The following is a 17,380-nucleotide window of genomic DNA, read 5'->3' on the forward strand; positions in this document are numbered from 1 at the left end:
AATTAAAGTACAGATGGATCAAAACCTCATCATAAAACCAGAAATATTAAATCTAATAGAAGAAAAAGTGGGGAATAGCTTTGAACACATGGGTACAGAAGACAACGTCCTGGGCAGAACCCCAACAGCTCAAGCACTGAAAACAACAATTAATAAACATGACCTCATGAAACTGAAAAGAGTCTGTAAGGCTAAGGACACTCTCAACAGAAGAAAGTGACAACCTATAGACTGGGAAAATATTTTCACCAACCCTATATCTGAAAAAGGGCTAATATCCAAAGTATATAAAGAACTCAGGAAATTAAACACAAAATAACCCAATTAAAATGGGATACAGTGCTAAACAGAGAATTACCAAGAGATGAATTTTGAGTGGCCTAGAAGCACTTAAAGAAATGCTCAATATCCTTAGTCATCAGGGAAATGAAAATCAAAAGGACTTTGAGATTCTACCTCACACCCATCAGAATGGCTAAGATCAAAAACTCAAGTGACAGCACATGCTGGCAAGGACATGGAGAAAGGTGAACACTTCTCCATTGCTGGTGGGAGTGTAAACTTGTACAGCCACTTTTGAAACCAATCTGGCACTTTCTCTGAAAATTAGGACTAGCTCTACCTCAAGACCCAGCTATACCACTCCTGGGTATGTACCCAAAGTTGCTTCGCTGTGCAACAAGGACACTTGCTCAACTATGTTTATAGCAGTTTTATTCATAATAGCTAGAAGCTGTAAACAATCTAGATGTCCATCAACCGAAGAATGGATAACGAAACTGTGGTGCATTTACACAATAGAATACTACTCAGCTATTAAAAACAACAATATCATGAAATTTGCAGACAAATGGATGGAACTTGAAAAGATCATCCTGAATGAGGTACCCAAACCCTGAAAGACACACATGGTATGTATTCACTTATAAATGGGTTTTAGCCATATAGTACAGGATAAACACAGTACAATGCACAGACCCAAAGAAGATAAGTAACAAAGAGGATCCAAGGGATGATGCTTAAACAACACTCAGAAGGAGAAATATAATAGACAGAGGTAGTGGCTGGAGACAGGGAACACAGTAGGAGAGGAAACAGAGAGAGATATGAAGGGAAAGAGCAGACCTGGGGAGCGTAGGGGTGGGAGAAAAAAGGCCTGTAGAGAAAAGATAAACTGTTGGCAGAGGCATGTCTGTGACAAGCTGGAGACCTAAGTCATGGTTGGCTCCCAGGGGGATATGAGAGACTCCTAGTAGCAGGGGTCATAGATACTGAAGAGGACAACCTCTAACTAGAAAAGTCTCCTAGTAGAGGGAAGGGAATACCAACCCATCCACGAAAATTTCCACCCAATGTTCACCTTGCCTATGAGATAATGCTAGAATAAATACAGAGCAGATGTAGCTGAGATTGGCCAAAGGTCCAACCAATGCCCGGGCCAACCTGAGACCTACCTCATGTGAGAGAAACAACATTCTTAATGATATTCAGCTATGCTTCCAGACAGGAGTCAAGTAGAGTTGTCCTGTGAGAGGTTGCACCCAGCAGCACCTCAAAAGAGATGCTGATACTCACAGCCAAACATTGAGAGATGCACAGGGAGTCTTGTGGAAAAGTGGGGGAAAGGAGAAAAGGACCTGGAGGTGACAGGAGCCTCACAAGAAGACCAACAGAGCCAGCTAATCAGGACCCAGAGAGGTCTAACAAGTCTGAAGCACCAACCAAGGACCTTGCATGAACTGGACTAGACCCCCTACAAAGGTGTACCTGAGGGTGTAGCTCTGGATTCGTGTGGGTCCCATAGTAAGGGAGGGGGGCTCTCTCTGACGTGGACTCCTCTGCCAGCTTTTGATCACTCCCTGCTGGCAGGACTGCCTTGCCAGGCCACAGGGGAAGAGGACACACTCAGTCCTGATATGACTTGATGAGCTGGTGGCAATGCTGAAGGTGGCTCCCCCTTTTGGGGAATAAGGGAAGAGGGTGTAGGGGAAGCAGGGGACAGAAGGGAGGGGAAAGGATTGATGGGCTATGAGCAGGATATAAAGTGAATGAATAAATAAATAAATGAATAAATAAATAATAAATAAATAAAGTAAAAGATAAGTTTGTAGTAAGTAATAATAACATTGAGTCCAGGAAGGGAGAATGAAAATTCTTGTATTGGAAGTGTACTATCATTAACTTACAGCAACTGTGGTTACCTTTATTGATGCCCTCCATAAAATTCTAGCATGAATTTAGAAAAGCTTTTGAGGCCCAGGATCTGGTGGCACTTGATGAGTGCTGTGTAATAGACAGAGGAAGGTAAAATTTTTTTCAAAGTGTGGCCACTGCTCAGTTGTCAGTGATCTAGTAGATACCCTGTAGATGTCAGTTGTGTTCATTAATCCCCCTCAGGAACAGTCATAGGGGAAGGGAATAAGAGGAAAATTGGAGGGAGGGAAGAATGGGAGGATACAAGGGATGGGATAACCATTGAGATGTAAGAAGAATAAATTAATTTAAAAAATAAAAAAAAGAAATGTTTTGGGGTGGTTTGAAAGGAGAAGTGGGTGGGGATATGGTCAAATACATTATATACATCCACAGAACTCTCAATGAATAATTAGAAATAAGATTTTAGATTAATTCTTCTAGCTTGTGGATCCAACAAGGTAGGAGGAAGGTCAATACAGAAGGGGGAAAAAGTAGGATGAGGGACAAACATAGCGCATGCTGTAATCCTAGCATTTGATTGCAAATTTTACATCAAGATGAGAGGCAAGAAGACTGTTACACGTTCACATGTTCTGGATCAATCTATGGTATATAGTTAGATCCTGTTGCAAAAATAATTACAAGTGTCTATGGAGTAGGATAGCAAGTTTTAGGACATATGTCAAAGAGTTGTGTGCTCATTGTTCCTGTAGGCACAATAGCCAGATCTTCCTTCCCCATCTTATCTTCCTCCCACAGTTTGTTTGTTTGTCCAGAACCCAGCCTGAGCAGTCATCTCCTACTAACCAAAGGTTCACTCCTCCCGGGGCAGCAAGTACGCTGAAGGGAGACCCACGCTACTCCTACAGCTCCTGAGATCCAACACCCCCAGTCTCATGCCCAGCTCCATAGCTGGACTCCTGATGTGGTCACACATTTCTCTCTGAACCATCCCCAACATATCATACAAAGACCTTTTCCTCCAACTTTTCTTCCCTCAACTCATCTCAGTATCCCAGCCCCCAACACCAGCAGGCATTCCCTATAAACACACCAGCTAAGCAGGCCAAGAAAATGGGTACCACAGCAGCTTGCACTCTTATAAAATCCAGAGAGGAAATAGAAACCAAGAGTCAAAACTCCTACCCAACAAAGACAAATCTAACAATCAGCACCTAGACTTATAATCATTCAAAGCCAGATACCCACATGACAGGAATAAAACACAATTAGCAACACTCAGAGCAGTATGTCTCCACTAGAGCCCAGCTGCCCTAGCATAGCAGGACTTGGATACTATCCTTAATACTGAAGGATACTCTGCTATTCTTGCAGAGGAGAGCCCAGCTCCACGCGGAAGTGAAGTGAAACAAATGCTGAGACTCACTGTCAAACATTAGGCAGAGTGCTGAGGAGCTTTGTAGAAGAATCGGCGGGTGGGGAGACTAGAAGGACCAGGAGGAGACAAGAACGCCACAAGAAGACCAACGCACTCAAATAACCTGGGTCCAGAGGGGCTCACAGAGACTAAAGGACCATGCATAGACTGAATCTAAGCCCCCTACACATATGTAGCCAATAGGTAGCTTGGTCTTCATGTGAGTCCTCTAGCAAAGGGAGCAGGGGCTGACTCTGACATGGACTCTGTTGTCTGCTTTTAGATCAGTTCTGCCTGCCAGGGCTTCCTCGCCTGGCCTTAGTGGAAAAGGGTGTCTCAGTCCTGATGGGACTTGATGTGCTGGGGTGGGTTGGTAGCAGGGGCGTGGGACTTCCCCTTTCTGAGGAGTAAGGGAGGAGAAGGAGGAAAGTGGGGGGGGGGATGGGGGGGAGGGAGGGACCTGGAGGAGAGGAAGGAGGTGGTTACAATCAGGATGTAAAGTGAATAAATAAGCTGGAAAAAAAGAACAGAAAAAAATACAAGAGAAAGAGAGAGTAAGAAAGGAAAGAAATGCTCTTTTACCAAAAGAAATCTAGAGATTCAACACAATCCCTATCAATATCCCAACACAATTCTTACAGACCTTGAAAGGACAATTCACAACTTCATATGGGGAAAAAGCAAGTATAACTAAAACAATTTGAACAAATAAAAACTGCTGGAAGTTTCATGATTCCTGATTTCAAGTCCACCACAGTACTTGCTCACAATAGCCAGACACTGGGAACAACCTACATGTCCCTCAACAGAAGAATGGATAAAGAAAATGTGATACATTTACAAAATGAACTGTTGAAAAATGGCATCATGAAATTTACAGGCAGATGGATGAAACTAAAAAAGGATCCTGAATGAGTTAACTAAGACCCAGAAAGGTAAATATGGTGTATATTCACTTATAAAGTGGTTATTAGTCATTAAATAAATAGTAACCAAGCTACAATTCATAGACCCAGAGAGGTTAGATAAAGAGGAGGGTTGGGGGTGGTGGATGGATCTCCTTGGGAAGGGGAAGCAGAATAGATTTTACCTCAAGACTAGGTGGTGGGGACAGGATGAGGGAATCAGATTGCAGGGGTGATGGGGTGGAGGGAGAAAGTAAAGAGATCAAAGGCTGTAGTTGTGGGGTTTTAGGGGTGGTATGGAAACCTAGCACCGTGGAAACTTTCTGGAATATATGAAGGTGATCCTAAAATGAGGACTCCCAGTAATAAGAGATATAAAGTCTCAGCTGACCATCTCTTGTTGCCAGGCAATGCTTCCAGTGGTGGGACTTGGTGACAAATGCAGTGAAAGATTTGTACAATGAAGACTTTTTAAAAAGCATTTCTGTACTTGAAAAATATATGAGAAATGGAAAGGTATACCATGTCCATGGATCTATTTTAACAATATTGTTAAAATGTCAGTTCTTCACATATATTATATATAAATTTCTTACAATTTTAATCCATAGCCTCAAGACAGATTTTATATGTAGAAAATAAATAAATTCTAAAGTTCCTTTAGGAATTCAAAGCACTTAAAATAATAAGATGAATTTTATAAAGAATAATGTTAGAGGCCAAATATTACCTAATTACCTTGTTTATATAAATCTACAACATTAAAAGTCATCTAGTCTTAATGCTAATCAAAATAATGAAACTAAATAGAATTAATATATTTGTGGCAAACTGATGTAAAGCCAATATGTAAAGTCAATACAGTAGAGAATGAAGAATATTCTTTCAACAAACCACACTGGAAAACTGAATATCAGTATTTTTTATTTGACTGTAAATTTCTTATTATATGAAAAATATTTGTAAATTGATACTATATCTGGATGTGAAATATAAAACTCCTGAAAACAATGTAAGAGATATTTGCCAATGTCAAACAGTTCTCAGATAAAACACAGAAAACACAGCCCAAAGAATTGATAAGTTGTACCTCTTCTGAAGACACTGTTAGGAGAAAGAAAAGACATATGGAGAGAGAACATTTACAAATCACATATGAGGTAAAATTTTGTCCAAGTTAAGGACTCCTATAGTTCCTACTATTCAAGAGGTAGGAAGCTGAGGCAAAATATCTCTTCACTCCAGGAGTTCAGCGTTAGTCTAGAGCAGTGGTTTTCAACCTTCTTAATGCTAGGACCCTTTAATACAGTTCCTTGTGTTGTGGTAACACAACAATAAAATTACTTCTGTTTTTACTTCATAACTGCAATTTGATACTGTTATGAATCATACATTAAATATCTATGTTTTCCAATGGTCTTAGGCAATCCCTGTAAAGGGTTGTTCAACTCCCCAAAGGGGTCACAACCCCCATGTTGAGAATCACTGAACTAGATGGTACAGTGAAACTTTATATTATAAAAAGAAAGTAAATGTTTTTACACATAGTATATAAAATATTTTTAAGACTCAACAGTAAAAAATAAATAAATAACCCAATCTAAAAATATGTGAATGGCAAATGGGAGCAATTACTTATTTCTCTTGTCAATGGCGAAATGAAAACTAAAATGATAATATTATACTATATACCACATAATAAGGTTAATACATTTTTTAAAGTAAGCACACCAAGTCTTGGTGATAATATAAAACTGTAATTCTTATACACTATTAATGAGGATGTACAATGATATGTTCCTATTGAAAAACATATTGATGGTTATGAAAAATGTTAAAGATTTATTATCCAGCAATTCATTCTGCTTCTAGGCATTTTCTTAAGAAAAATTAAAATATAGTCTCATACAAAGAATTATACAAGAATGTTCAGAGCAGCTTGGTTTGTAGTTATCCCAAATGGTAAACAAATGCCCTTTGACATATTAATGTACAAATGAAATATACTTTAACTAGACACTGGAATATTTCTCAGCAATAAAGTAGAGTGCACTATTTATGATATGCTACAGAATTTGAATAAAGGATGCATAGTAGAGGGTTATTGAAAGGATTAAATAACACTAAAGATTTTCTCAAAAATATGGAAACATCTAGTGTAGATATGTATATAGAGAGAATTAGAAGGGAGTTGGGTATCCTATAACAGGACAACAACATCCTACTAAATACCAGAGGCTAACGAAAAACAAAGTACCTTATATGAGTTTACTTCTTTGGGGGTTGTTGGACACTGAGGTCAAATAGACACTTAAATAATATCGTATATTGCTTTTGTTCTTAGTTGCACCCAGAACTTGGTAGTAAGATCTTATTGCTGAAGACACTGCATACTTGAGTCACATAACACAAAGAAATCAAGTTATGAATCTTAAAATGTCATCTCTACTGGTTAAATTTCATAAAGCTGGAAGGTTCTATGCAAGCTCCTAGAAGAGAAAAGCAGTCATTAATCAAACACAGTTATGAACCTTGTGGACTAAAGAATGATTGCCTCAAGAAGGTATGTCTATGATGCAATAGTGACATGAGCATCATGTGGGTAAACAACCACTTTCTCATTGGATTTAAGTCACGTCCACAAGATGAAACCCATACCTGGCACCATAACCAAGCTAAGAACCTATGCCTATACAATTCAGAGACCATCAGGAGAAATCTACTACTATTCTCATGAGTTACCATCAGTGCATCTCTCAAACTGCATCTGAGAAGTTTCTGTATGCAGTATACAGTCATTAATACAGTAACCCACAACTGGCTAAGGTAAAAAGAATAAGAAATTGAAGAATTCTCAGCCCTAAAGAAAGAACTGTCTCCCTATCAGGAGTCATGGATCAACTCAGAAGAGAGGGGCATAAAGAAGTGAGAGCCTGAGGTGGTGGATGAAAACATTTTCTAGACACGGAAGATCTACTGAAAATAAGTCCACAGAGTTTTTGACAGCATTACAAACCAAAACCCATGCAAGCCTAATCCAGACTAAATCTCAACAGGGGGAGGTGAGCTGGGCAAACTATCCTACTCCAAGCAGTGGAATTATTGACAAGTTTTAGCTACTCTAAGTGACAGTTTACTCTAAGAGTGTAGGCCCTGATAAGTCAACCACTTTCCAATGAATGGCCACATGTCTAAGAATATTTGGACAACACCAGTTGGAAAGTTGGATGGATTGGAAATTGGAGTGAATCCAGGAAAAAATGGGAGCTGTAGTGAATATAGTAAAAATATCATGTATGAAACTTTCAAAGAACTTATTAAAATGTAAAAGAATAGGTATGGTAAGTAACAAAAGATACATATAAAAGTACATACTACATGATTCAGGTATTTAACATTTCAGAAAATGGAAAAAAGTAGAAATAGAAATTGGACCAGAAGTTATATAAGATAAGTATGACATGAGGTAAAAAGTTGAGTATAGTGACAGATGTATGAAAGGGATTACAAAAAACAGGAATTTTTAAGACTGTGGCCTATGTTATTTCTTGGCTGAGGCAATGTATTTACACAAGTGTGTATGTTGGCATAAGGTTATTGTGTAATTCAAATGCTGATTTCTGTATTCCCCATATCTGGTTTTAAGCCTTGTTCTGAGAATCTCCTGTCTCAGTGTTTTATAAATTTTTGCTTCCCAATTGTCCCCTTCTATGCCATAAAGCAGCTTACAGCCAATCACTTAGCAGGAGAAAGAGTAGGTCTGGACTTCCTGCCAAATAGGGAAAGAGGAGTTAGAAGAGGAAAGAGATTATCAGGAGACTCAGGCAGAGGCAGAGGTGCAGAGAGATGAAGAAGATTCAGCTGGAGCAAAGAAAGAACTAAAAAGCAAGTAACTTGGGGATTTTGGCAAAGGTGGTGTCAGGATAACATAAAGACTTAAGAACAGTCTTAAACTACTCAAGATTGTCCTGCAAAGCCTTAAAAAAACAAATATTAAAGAGTCTCAATTATTTGTGTGATAGCCAAGTTAAGAAAGAAATGAAGAGAAGCATAGTTTTATAAAAATAACAGTAACATATGTATATGTAAAAAGGCCCATCCTGATTTGTTACTGTCCATGACTCCAAACTCATAACACATCTACCTACTTATATACGTTTAGCAATCAGCCTTGAATACTTGTTCTTAAATCTCCTTCCTTCACCTTTTGCTCATCTGGTTCTATAATAAAATATGTCCTTTTCTGTCCGTCTCAACACATATTCTTATTAGTTACTAACCATTCTTTCACTCAGCTTATATCATTTTCCCACAAAATCTTCCATGATGATTTCTTATTTTTTTTTTATACCTAATCCTCACTCCTGTAAAGAATACCTGCTCTCTGTGAATCTCTTTCCTTTGAAAGAGATTCAAATCCCTCTGTTATAAGCATCTCTTTCTTCACTAGGATGTAAACTTTTGAGAATAGGCATACCTAATTAATATTTGACTCACTGAAACATAGCACAAAAAACATTAAAAATTAATAAGACTGTTAAAACAAGTAATTTAACATCATTAATTAGCTCCAAATATTCTAATATTTGGGCTGAACAAAATACTACAAAGTCCAGGGCTTTGGTGTTGGTGTTGTTGTTAAATGATGTTTTAAGCATAAGAAAAAGTTCTTCATCAACCAACAAGATAATCAAATGATCTGCCTCCAAGAGCCACATAAGCCCCAGCATCCGTGAGTCCTGTCACAGCATTTTCAGACTCATATAAACCTGTTTTCCACAGAGCATCAAAGACTCAGGTCCCCACAAACCTGCAAGCATAACCTCTGAGTCTTTGCTTCACAGTAAACAAAAATATATCTGCTTCCTGCCTTTCTGATTTTTTATTTGCTCAGACTCATGTCAGAGTGCATGATAAAATCTGTCCAGTTGGTGAATATGACCACTACTTTTACAAGATCTACAATGGTCCTGTTTTCATATAATCACAGACAAAATTTTCCTATCCTTTCCTCAACATTACTGGCCAGTTTCTGAACCTCCCACCCTTCTATCTAACATTCAGAGGAACTGACACCTCCCTAACAGTTAAAATCTGCCACTTCCGGCCCATGACTCACAGCATTTTCAGAGGGTTCTTTTTTATGAAGAAAGCTCCTGATGTCAATTTCCAGTAAACCTCCAAAACAAAACCACAATGATCTGGGTCCACATCTCAGGACCCAGTGTGGAAGGCAGAACTGAACACCATTTAATTACTCCAAGCAAGGAACTTGGGCTAGTAAACTATGGTAGGTTTGAGCTCTCCCTCCCTTTCTCTTCTCTCCTCTCCTCTCCTCTCCTCTCCTCTCCTCTCCTCTCCTCTCCTCTCCTCTCCTCTTCTCTTCTCTCTCTCTCTCTCTCTCTCTCTCTCTCTCTCTCTCTCTCTCTCTCTCTCTGTAATTAAAGCACCATATACTCTTAACTTCAATGAAATCAAGTTTACAGGTGTCTGGTTAGACAGAAACTTCAAAACACCTTACCAGTCCTAGAGCTCTGTCTTTACCTAATTCAGTATTAGATGCCAATCTGTAACTACAGCAAGGAGCTTTGCTTTTACATACACCATTTATGAGATATTAGCAAGTTCTTCCCAAACAAAACCAAAAACAAGGCAGTAAGGAATGCAGGAATGCCATGATCAGACATTTTGAAAGCAAATTACTTAATTTTAGGTGCCACGGATGCATCCAAAGGAGGGAGCCAACCAACAGTCCTGCACAGATGTAACACCTAGGAACCACAACAAAGACCAGCATAGCAAACAAGCCTAAGACTGCAATAAAAGTATGCATAACTTGGGGTAACTAACAGGTCTCAAGTGGTATGCAGGACCTACTCGAGAAGAGGTAAATATCAGAAACCAAGCCCTAGGCTAGTGAATTTGTGAACCATGGAGGACCACAAAAAAACCTGCCAGTTTGCTAAACAAGCAAAATCCCTAATTACGTGCTTAACATTTATCCTTATGCCCACAAATAAGTATAGTCTTCACCCCTACATCAAGGAAACTTCTGTTTGCAGTAGACAAAAAATGTTATGAAAGGCCACAATCTATCAAAATGAGGAGTTTTGGAATCCAGTCCCAATGAATACATCTACGAAACAACTCACCAACATGAATACTTAAACATGTGGGAGAGCAACAATAGACACCCTAACGTGTCCTGGGATAAAGCCCGCACGGCTGCAACCCTAAGCCTAGAACTACAGGCAACTAGAGAATGATGACAGCAGGAGAAACCATCCTCCCCAGAGAAGAGCACACCAACTGATTATCCAATACCAAACGGTCAATCAGAAAAGCATACATGTCTGTAACATTATACAAACCTAGTAGGCTGTGTTTATGATAGTGTGTGTGCATGTACAGGTGTGTGTGTGTGTGTGTGTGTGTGTGTGTGTGTGTGTGTGTGTATGCGTGTGTAAGAGAGGAAGGGAGGGATGGAAGGAGGGAGGGAGGGAGAGAGAAAGAGAAATTAATGGCAAAAGAGTCCGTGAACTTGAAAAATAACTTTGAGGGATATATGGGAGGGCTTGGGGAAAGGAAATAGAAGAGGGAAATTATGTAATTATATTATCATTTTAAGGGGGGAGGAAATAATTTTTAAAAACAAAAATGAAAGTGAAGGTCTTTTATGACCACTGTTTAATAAGCTTGTAAGTTAATGTTCATTGTGAGTCTGTAAGCAAAAAGTATACTTAGAAAACTACAGGATTTATTATACTAAAAACTCCTTATTCATTATACTTGTTTCTGTGCGTTGAGGCCTATTTAGTCTGAGATTATGAACAGGCCAGCACATATCAACTCAAGACAGGTGGACCTTGGTAGGAGAGCATATCTCTTGTTGATATGATCTACAGATACTTTAAGACTTGTGCCTGCCTGTGAACCTGATATCAGCTTCAGCAAAGCACAGAACTTCGACGGACTTGCTGCTCTCTCTGCAAGTAGGATGAAGCTGAGTCAGATTGCAAGGAGTAACTGACCTACAGTTGCTTCCAGGTGTGGAAAGACCAGGTGTGACCAGTGTAACTTGGTGAAGATGACTCACTGAGTTCCTAGAGTACAGATCGCATTTTGATAAACAGAAGCTTCAGAGCCAGGTTTGCTTTAAGTTCCAGCACTGCCACGTAAGTACACCCTTGGACAACTTCCTTAACCTGTCAAGCTTACAGGTTCCTCATCTTTAACCAGGGCTAATACTATTGCCCTCACAGGTTTTTCTAGGATAGAATTTCCTGAATGGCTCAGGGCCGGAGGTTCAGTGAGCGCCAAGCGAAGAAGAGCCAAGACAATTCCTGAGAGTAGCCCTGAGCTTCTGCGAGGGTCTCAAGAGCGAAATGTACCGTTGCCAGAAAGGCTGAGTAATCCTTTTCCTCAGTTTGTGCCTTGGAACTATTTCTTTAAAAGTTTTGTTTGCCCTTTGTAACAAAAAGTTCATGAACGTAAAAATTAAAAAGAAAAAGAAATGAATTAAGTGAGGAAAGATAACTCCAAATAATGGTTAGGGCCTGTTGCCTCCCACTTGGGAGCTCAGCAAGATGTTACCAGCTGCTGGCATGGGGTAGACATCTTTATAATAAGATTATTGTTTAAATCAGGGGCAGTTATCGAGCACCCTCCTGTCCACACCATATCCTTTTTATTAGTCTAAAAACCAGGAAGAACTTTGCAGTAAATGGTACAAGTGGGAATGGACAAGCAGCAGAGAGGATTTGCCAGAGATTAATGGCCTACATTGTGAGCTCTTACCTATTAGTTGTAGAAGTACGTATTTTTCTTTTTCTCAAAATCTTTCCTCCCAAGTAACCATCCTCCCTCTTGCCCAGCAGCAGTAAGCCCGGAGGCCAGATCTGGACAGCTGTCTGGTTTCTATAGATTCTTTTTTTTTAAGATTTATTTATTATGTGTACAGTGCACATCAGATCACATTACAGATGATTGTGAGCCACCATGCAGTTGCTGGGAATTGAACTCAGGGCCCCTGGAGAAGCAGTCAGTGCTTCTAACCACTGAGCCATCTCTCCAGCCCCTCTATAGATTCTTTTGATTCATCATCCTGAGACTATCCTAAGGGTAGGTGCCTAGTCCTCAGAGCAACCTGCACAGAAGTGATATTTGGGGTAAAAAGAGGTGGTGTGGGCTAATTTTAAACACTAGGCAAGCCACTATAACTGAACCAACGTACTAATTGCTGGATGGAACTGAAGGAAAGAGAATGGCTGTAACATCACAAAAAAGTTCTACACTTCCTCCTGATCAAGTGAAACACACAGATTAAAGACAACAATGCTTGCCTTTATGCCACATTCTATCAAAATTGTTGCATCTAAGTGTCAGGCACAGCTCTGCCCTAAGACAGACCCAGACTCTTCTGTTCAGCAAACTTGTCTTCTACTTTCAGTTGCCTACTAGGAGAAAGGGCTTGGTGTTTCCTGTGGTCATGTGACTAGTCTCTCTTGCTTAATTTTATTTCTTCCATGTCTGTGGCAGGGAGTAGGGGAGTAATGCCTCCTTGAGTACATATGCAGGGTCTTATAACTGGAAATGTTACTATCTCCAGTCTCTATAATAAGTTCAGAGCAGAGTCCTCTCTCAGAGAGTCTTTGGAAAACTCCAAACCTCATGTGTTTTGTGTGCATTATCTCTACATTATAGAAAAGAGCACATTATATTGTGTGTTCTCTGTGTCCCTATAGCTGTCCTTCATTTTAGTCTCTTTGGGATGGATAATCATATGACTTATATTTGTGTTTTCAGCACTTGAGCACAGTGCCGCTGGGACATAGAGTAGGAGTGAATGAGGAAGCAAAGCAAAAGTAGTCGGAGCGCTTCTTGGCAGTCAGAGAGCATTAGAAGGTAAGAAACAACAGAATGTTTTCTTTACATCCTTCTCTCTTGTTAACAGACAAAACTGAAATCCCTTGAGTGGTAGTAATTTAGCTGTGTTGGCCTGGGCTTGGAATCACATCCTGTGGGCCTAAGGGTAAGAAAACATTGTATCTAAAAGCAAAATGGTGTTCACTGGCCCACACAGGAAACTACGCATCAGTTCAGCATCTGCTCTTTATCAACCAGTTTCAAAACAGTGAAGATTCCGTTCAAGATTGAGAAAGCAAAACTTTGCTCACCTAGCAGATAAGATTCTTCTTTGGCTCAGTCTTGTAATACGCATGACTGCCCAGAAGAGTTTCTCAAGGACAGAACTATTACTGGAAAAATTCTTCCTCCTCCTGCCTTCCTCCTTATGAACAGTACCTACCAAAGCACTGTCAGACTTTAAGGGGTGCCTAACCCCTGGTTTTTAACTTAGTTCACTAAAAACTGGTCATTATTTATAAATATAAGGTTTAGTAGCCTCCGAGGGACACTTCAGTTAAGCTACGGCTATCTCCCCTGAACTCTAAGTGAATAAATGTGGCCACAGGGGACTTGGCTCTCTCTCATTTAGATCATAATCAAATGAGCTTCTCACAGTTCTTGGACCAATAAAAACATGATACAGACATTTTGAATTGATAAGGAACAACCATGTTAGTCTCAGAAAGCCAGGACCAAAGCTTAACTATCAATTTGTTGAATACTTGCAGCCTGAAGTTAGTGATAGTAGATTATTTGGAAACTATCACCGCGTGCTTAGGTGAATTTCCACCTAGCTACACATTTTATATAAGATTTGTCACTGTTCATGTTTGATCTAGCATAGATTATTTAATGCAAAGAAGGGAACCCTTCAGATAGTGTTTGTTTTGCTCTTTGAAAGCCCCCAAACTAAGCACTCTTAGGAGGTATCTAAAGTACGGTTACTGAAATCATAAAGTACAGTTACAGTGCACATATTGTGTTGCAGTTTTGGTTTTTTGTTTTGTTTTGTTTTGTTTCTCCCCTCTTATACCAACGCATAATGTTCAGAGCACTCACTTTCCTTTTAAAATGTTTTCCGATGAAGACAATACGTCTCCGGCTGCTGTTCTAACTCAGTCTGGCTATGATTTTTCCTCCCCCACTTTAAAATCAAACCTTAAGCTTTATAAAGAACAAATAAAATAGTCAATCTCCCCAATTTCAACTCATCTCACACAGAAAACTTCAAGCATTAGAAACCGCCATATACAGTAAACAATTTAAGTGCTATGGTAATGTATGCTCATGGACTCTCAGATCCAAAGAGATATCAGCTAACAAAACGCTAATTAAAGTATTGCTAGCCTGATTGCCTGGAGGAACTACTGATCTAAATATTTGTAAAAAGCAGACATTTTAAAGTTCCTTGAGAGATAATAGAGACTTCTAAATTACTTTGCCCTTCATTAGCTGGTTCAGAGCTGTTGTCTTACCTTTTGTAGACAGTGTCTCTCAGTGAATACTTCAGGTAGAATTTGTTGAGTACCTTTAAGGTGGCCAGGACAGGTTGGTAACGGCAGAAGTCTGTGTCTATTTGTGTAAAAGGAGAAGTGAAGAGAGAAAAAACACGATCATGCTGTGACGACAGGAAACCCAAGCAAGAACAGTGAGGAAGTGAGACTGAGTGTTCTCTCTTAAGCTCAGATATTCAACTGTTCCCCAGCGGGTTTTTACAGGCTTCCACCCACACCCCACTCTAAGCTGTTTGGGGAACGAAAGAGGACCTGACACACAAATCTGAGTCCTGGTGAACTTTACAGTGATTTGGATGACAGTTCCTGACTAGAGAACGGAGCTTCTCAACAGAAATGACACCTAGGAATTTCCTGTGGATCTGTTGCTGTGTACCTGCCCCCATCACCTGACTACAAACTATACTATTAAGCCATATTGACAAAGACAGCATGGTACTGGAACTAAAAAATACTTGTAGACCAATGGAACATAATAGTGGGCACAGAAATAAACTTGTACAAGTATAGATACCTACTTTTGGACAAAGATATATAAATAAATACACTAGGAAAATACATTGTGTTGAATAAAAGGTGCTGGCAAAATTAAATGCATACTACCAGAAGAATTAAGTTATCTCTGTATGTTTTATGCTGCACAAAAATAAATTTAAAGTAGATCAAAGACCTTAATTTGAAGCCTAAAATGTTGAAAGTACTATTGAAGACACTTCAAAATATCAGGATAAGCAAAATCTTTTGGAATCTCTTTTTTAAAATATAGTTTGTTAATTTATTCATATTACATCTCAATTGTTATCCCATCGCTTATATCCTCCCATTCCTCCCTCTCTCCCATTTTTCCATTACTCCCTTCTCCTATGACTGTGACTGAGGGGGACCTCTTCCCCCTGTATATGCTCATAGGGCATCAGGTCTCTTCTTGGTAGCCTGCTATCCTTCCTCTGAGTGCCACCAGGTCTCCCTACCCAGGGGACGTGGTCAAATATGGGGCACCAGAGTTCGTGTGAAAGTTAGACCCCACTCTCCACTCAACTGTGAAGAATGTCCTGTCCATTGGGTAGATCTGGGTAGGGGTTCGAAGTTTACTGCATGTATTGTCTTGGCTGGTGCCATAGTTTGAGCAGGACCCCTGGGCCCGTCATAATGATCTACTTGTAGGTTTCTAGGACAGTCTGGGTCCTTCTATTTCCCCATTCTCTCTTGATTCTCTCACCTAGAGTCCCAATAGGAAGTCTTCCCCTCTGTCCCACTTTCCTGGTAAGCGAAGATTTTCTTGGGACATGCCCCTTGGGCTAGTGTCCAGATATAAGTGAGTATATACCATTTGACTCTTTCTGCTTCTGGGTAAACTCACTCATTATGAGCATTTCTAGTTCAATCCATTTGTCCACAAATTTCTGGAATTCCTTGTTTTTAATAGCTGAGTAGTATTCCATAGTGTAAATGTACCACAATTTCTTTATCCATTCTTCTACTGAGGGACACTTAGGCTGTTTCCAGGTTCTGGCTATTATGAATAAGGCCGCTATGAACATAGTTGAGCAAATCTTCTTGTGTGCTGGAGCATCTTCTGGGTATCTTCCAAGGAGTGGAATAGCTGTGTTTTTAGGAAGCCCTATTCCCAGTTTTCTGAGAAAGTGCCAGGTACATTTCCAAAGTGGTTGTACAAGTTTGCATTCCCACCAGCAATGAAAGAGTGCTCCTTTTTCTCCACATCCACGCCAGCATGTGGTGTCACTTGAATTTTTCATCTTAGTCATTCTGATAGGTGTAAGATGGAATCTCAGAGTTGTTTTGATTTGCATTTCCCTGATGACTAAGGAGGTTGAGCATTTCTTTAAGTGTTTCTCAGCCATTCGATATTCCTCTGTTGAGAATTCTCTGTTTAGTTCTGAGCCCCAATTTCTGAATTGTGTTATTAGGTTTGGTGGTGTTTAATTTCTTGAGTTCTTTATATATTTTGGATATTAGACCTTTCAATAGCATAGGAAATACTCACAGGAATTTTAAAAATGGGATTATAGAAAATAAAAATGTTTCTACACAGCAAAGAGCATACCAGAAAGTGAACAGATAGCCTACAGAATGGGAGACCACCATTGCCAGCTATGTGTCAGACAGAAATATGAAGGACTGCACAAATTAAGGACAATCAAAGGAAACACCCATAAAACTGCTTGGTGATAAATAGACCAGTGAACCTAACAGATAATCTTCCAAAGAAGAAATACAGGAGTCAGATGTTGAGCTATTATATATATTTAAGTGTTCAACATCCTTAGCCAGTAGGGAAATGCAAATTAAAACTACTTTGAAATTCTGGTCCCTTGGCTTTTACAGGTTTCAATCCCCCTTTCCATGTGTTTTGTCCCTTAGGTCTGGGAGATCCATCTCTTGAAGATGGGCACCCCCATAGTTAGGTTATCTCTCCATTTTGATCAGTTGTGGCTTTCTATAATACTCTCTGCTGCAAA

General features: G+C 39.6%; 1 protein-coding gene across 1 annotated transcript in view; it reads right to left on the reverse strand.

Annotated features, from left to right (window-relative positions):
* CD53 (CD53 molecule) overlaps positions 1-15,017 on the reverse strand; it is a 39,338-nt gene extending 24,321 nt beyond the window's left edge. Inside the window, exon 1 of the mRNA XM_084755623.1 lies at positions 14,862-15,017. The gene's annotated coding sequence lies outside the window, so the exon portion shown is untranslated. The remainder of the gene's footprint in view (positions 1-14,861) is intronic.
* Positions 15,018-17,380: the final 2,363 nt, after the last annotated feature.

The sequence above is a fragment of the Acomys minous genome, assembly GCF_964271855.1.
Source record: "Acomys minous genome assembly, chromosome: 14".
Classification (NCBI taxonomy): domain Eukaryota; kingdom Metazoa; phylum Chordata; class Mammalia; order Rodentia; family Muridae; genus Acomys; species Acomys minous.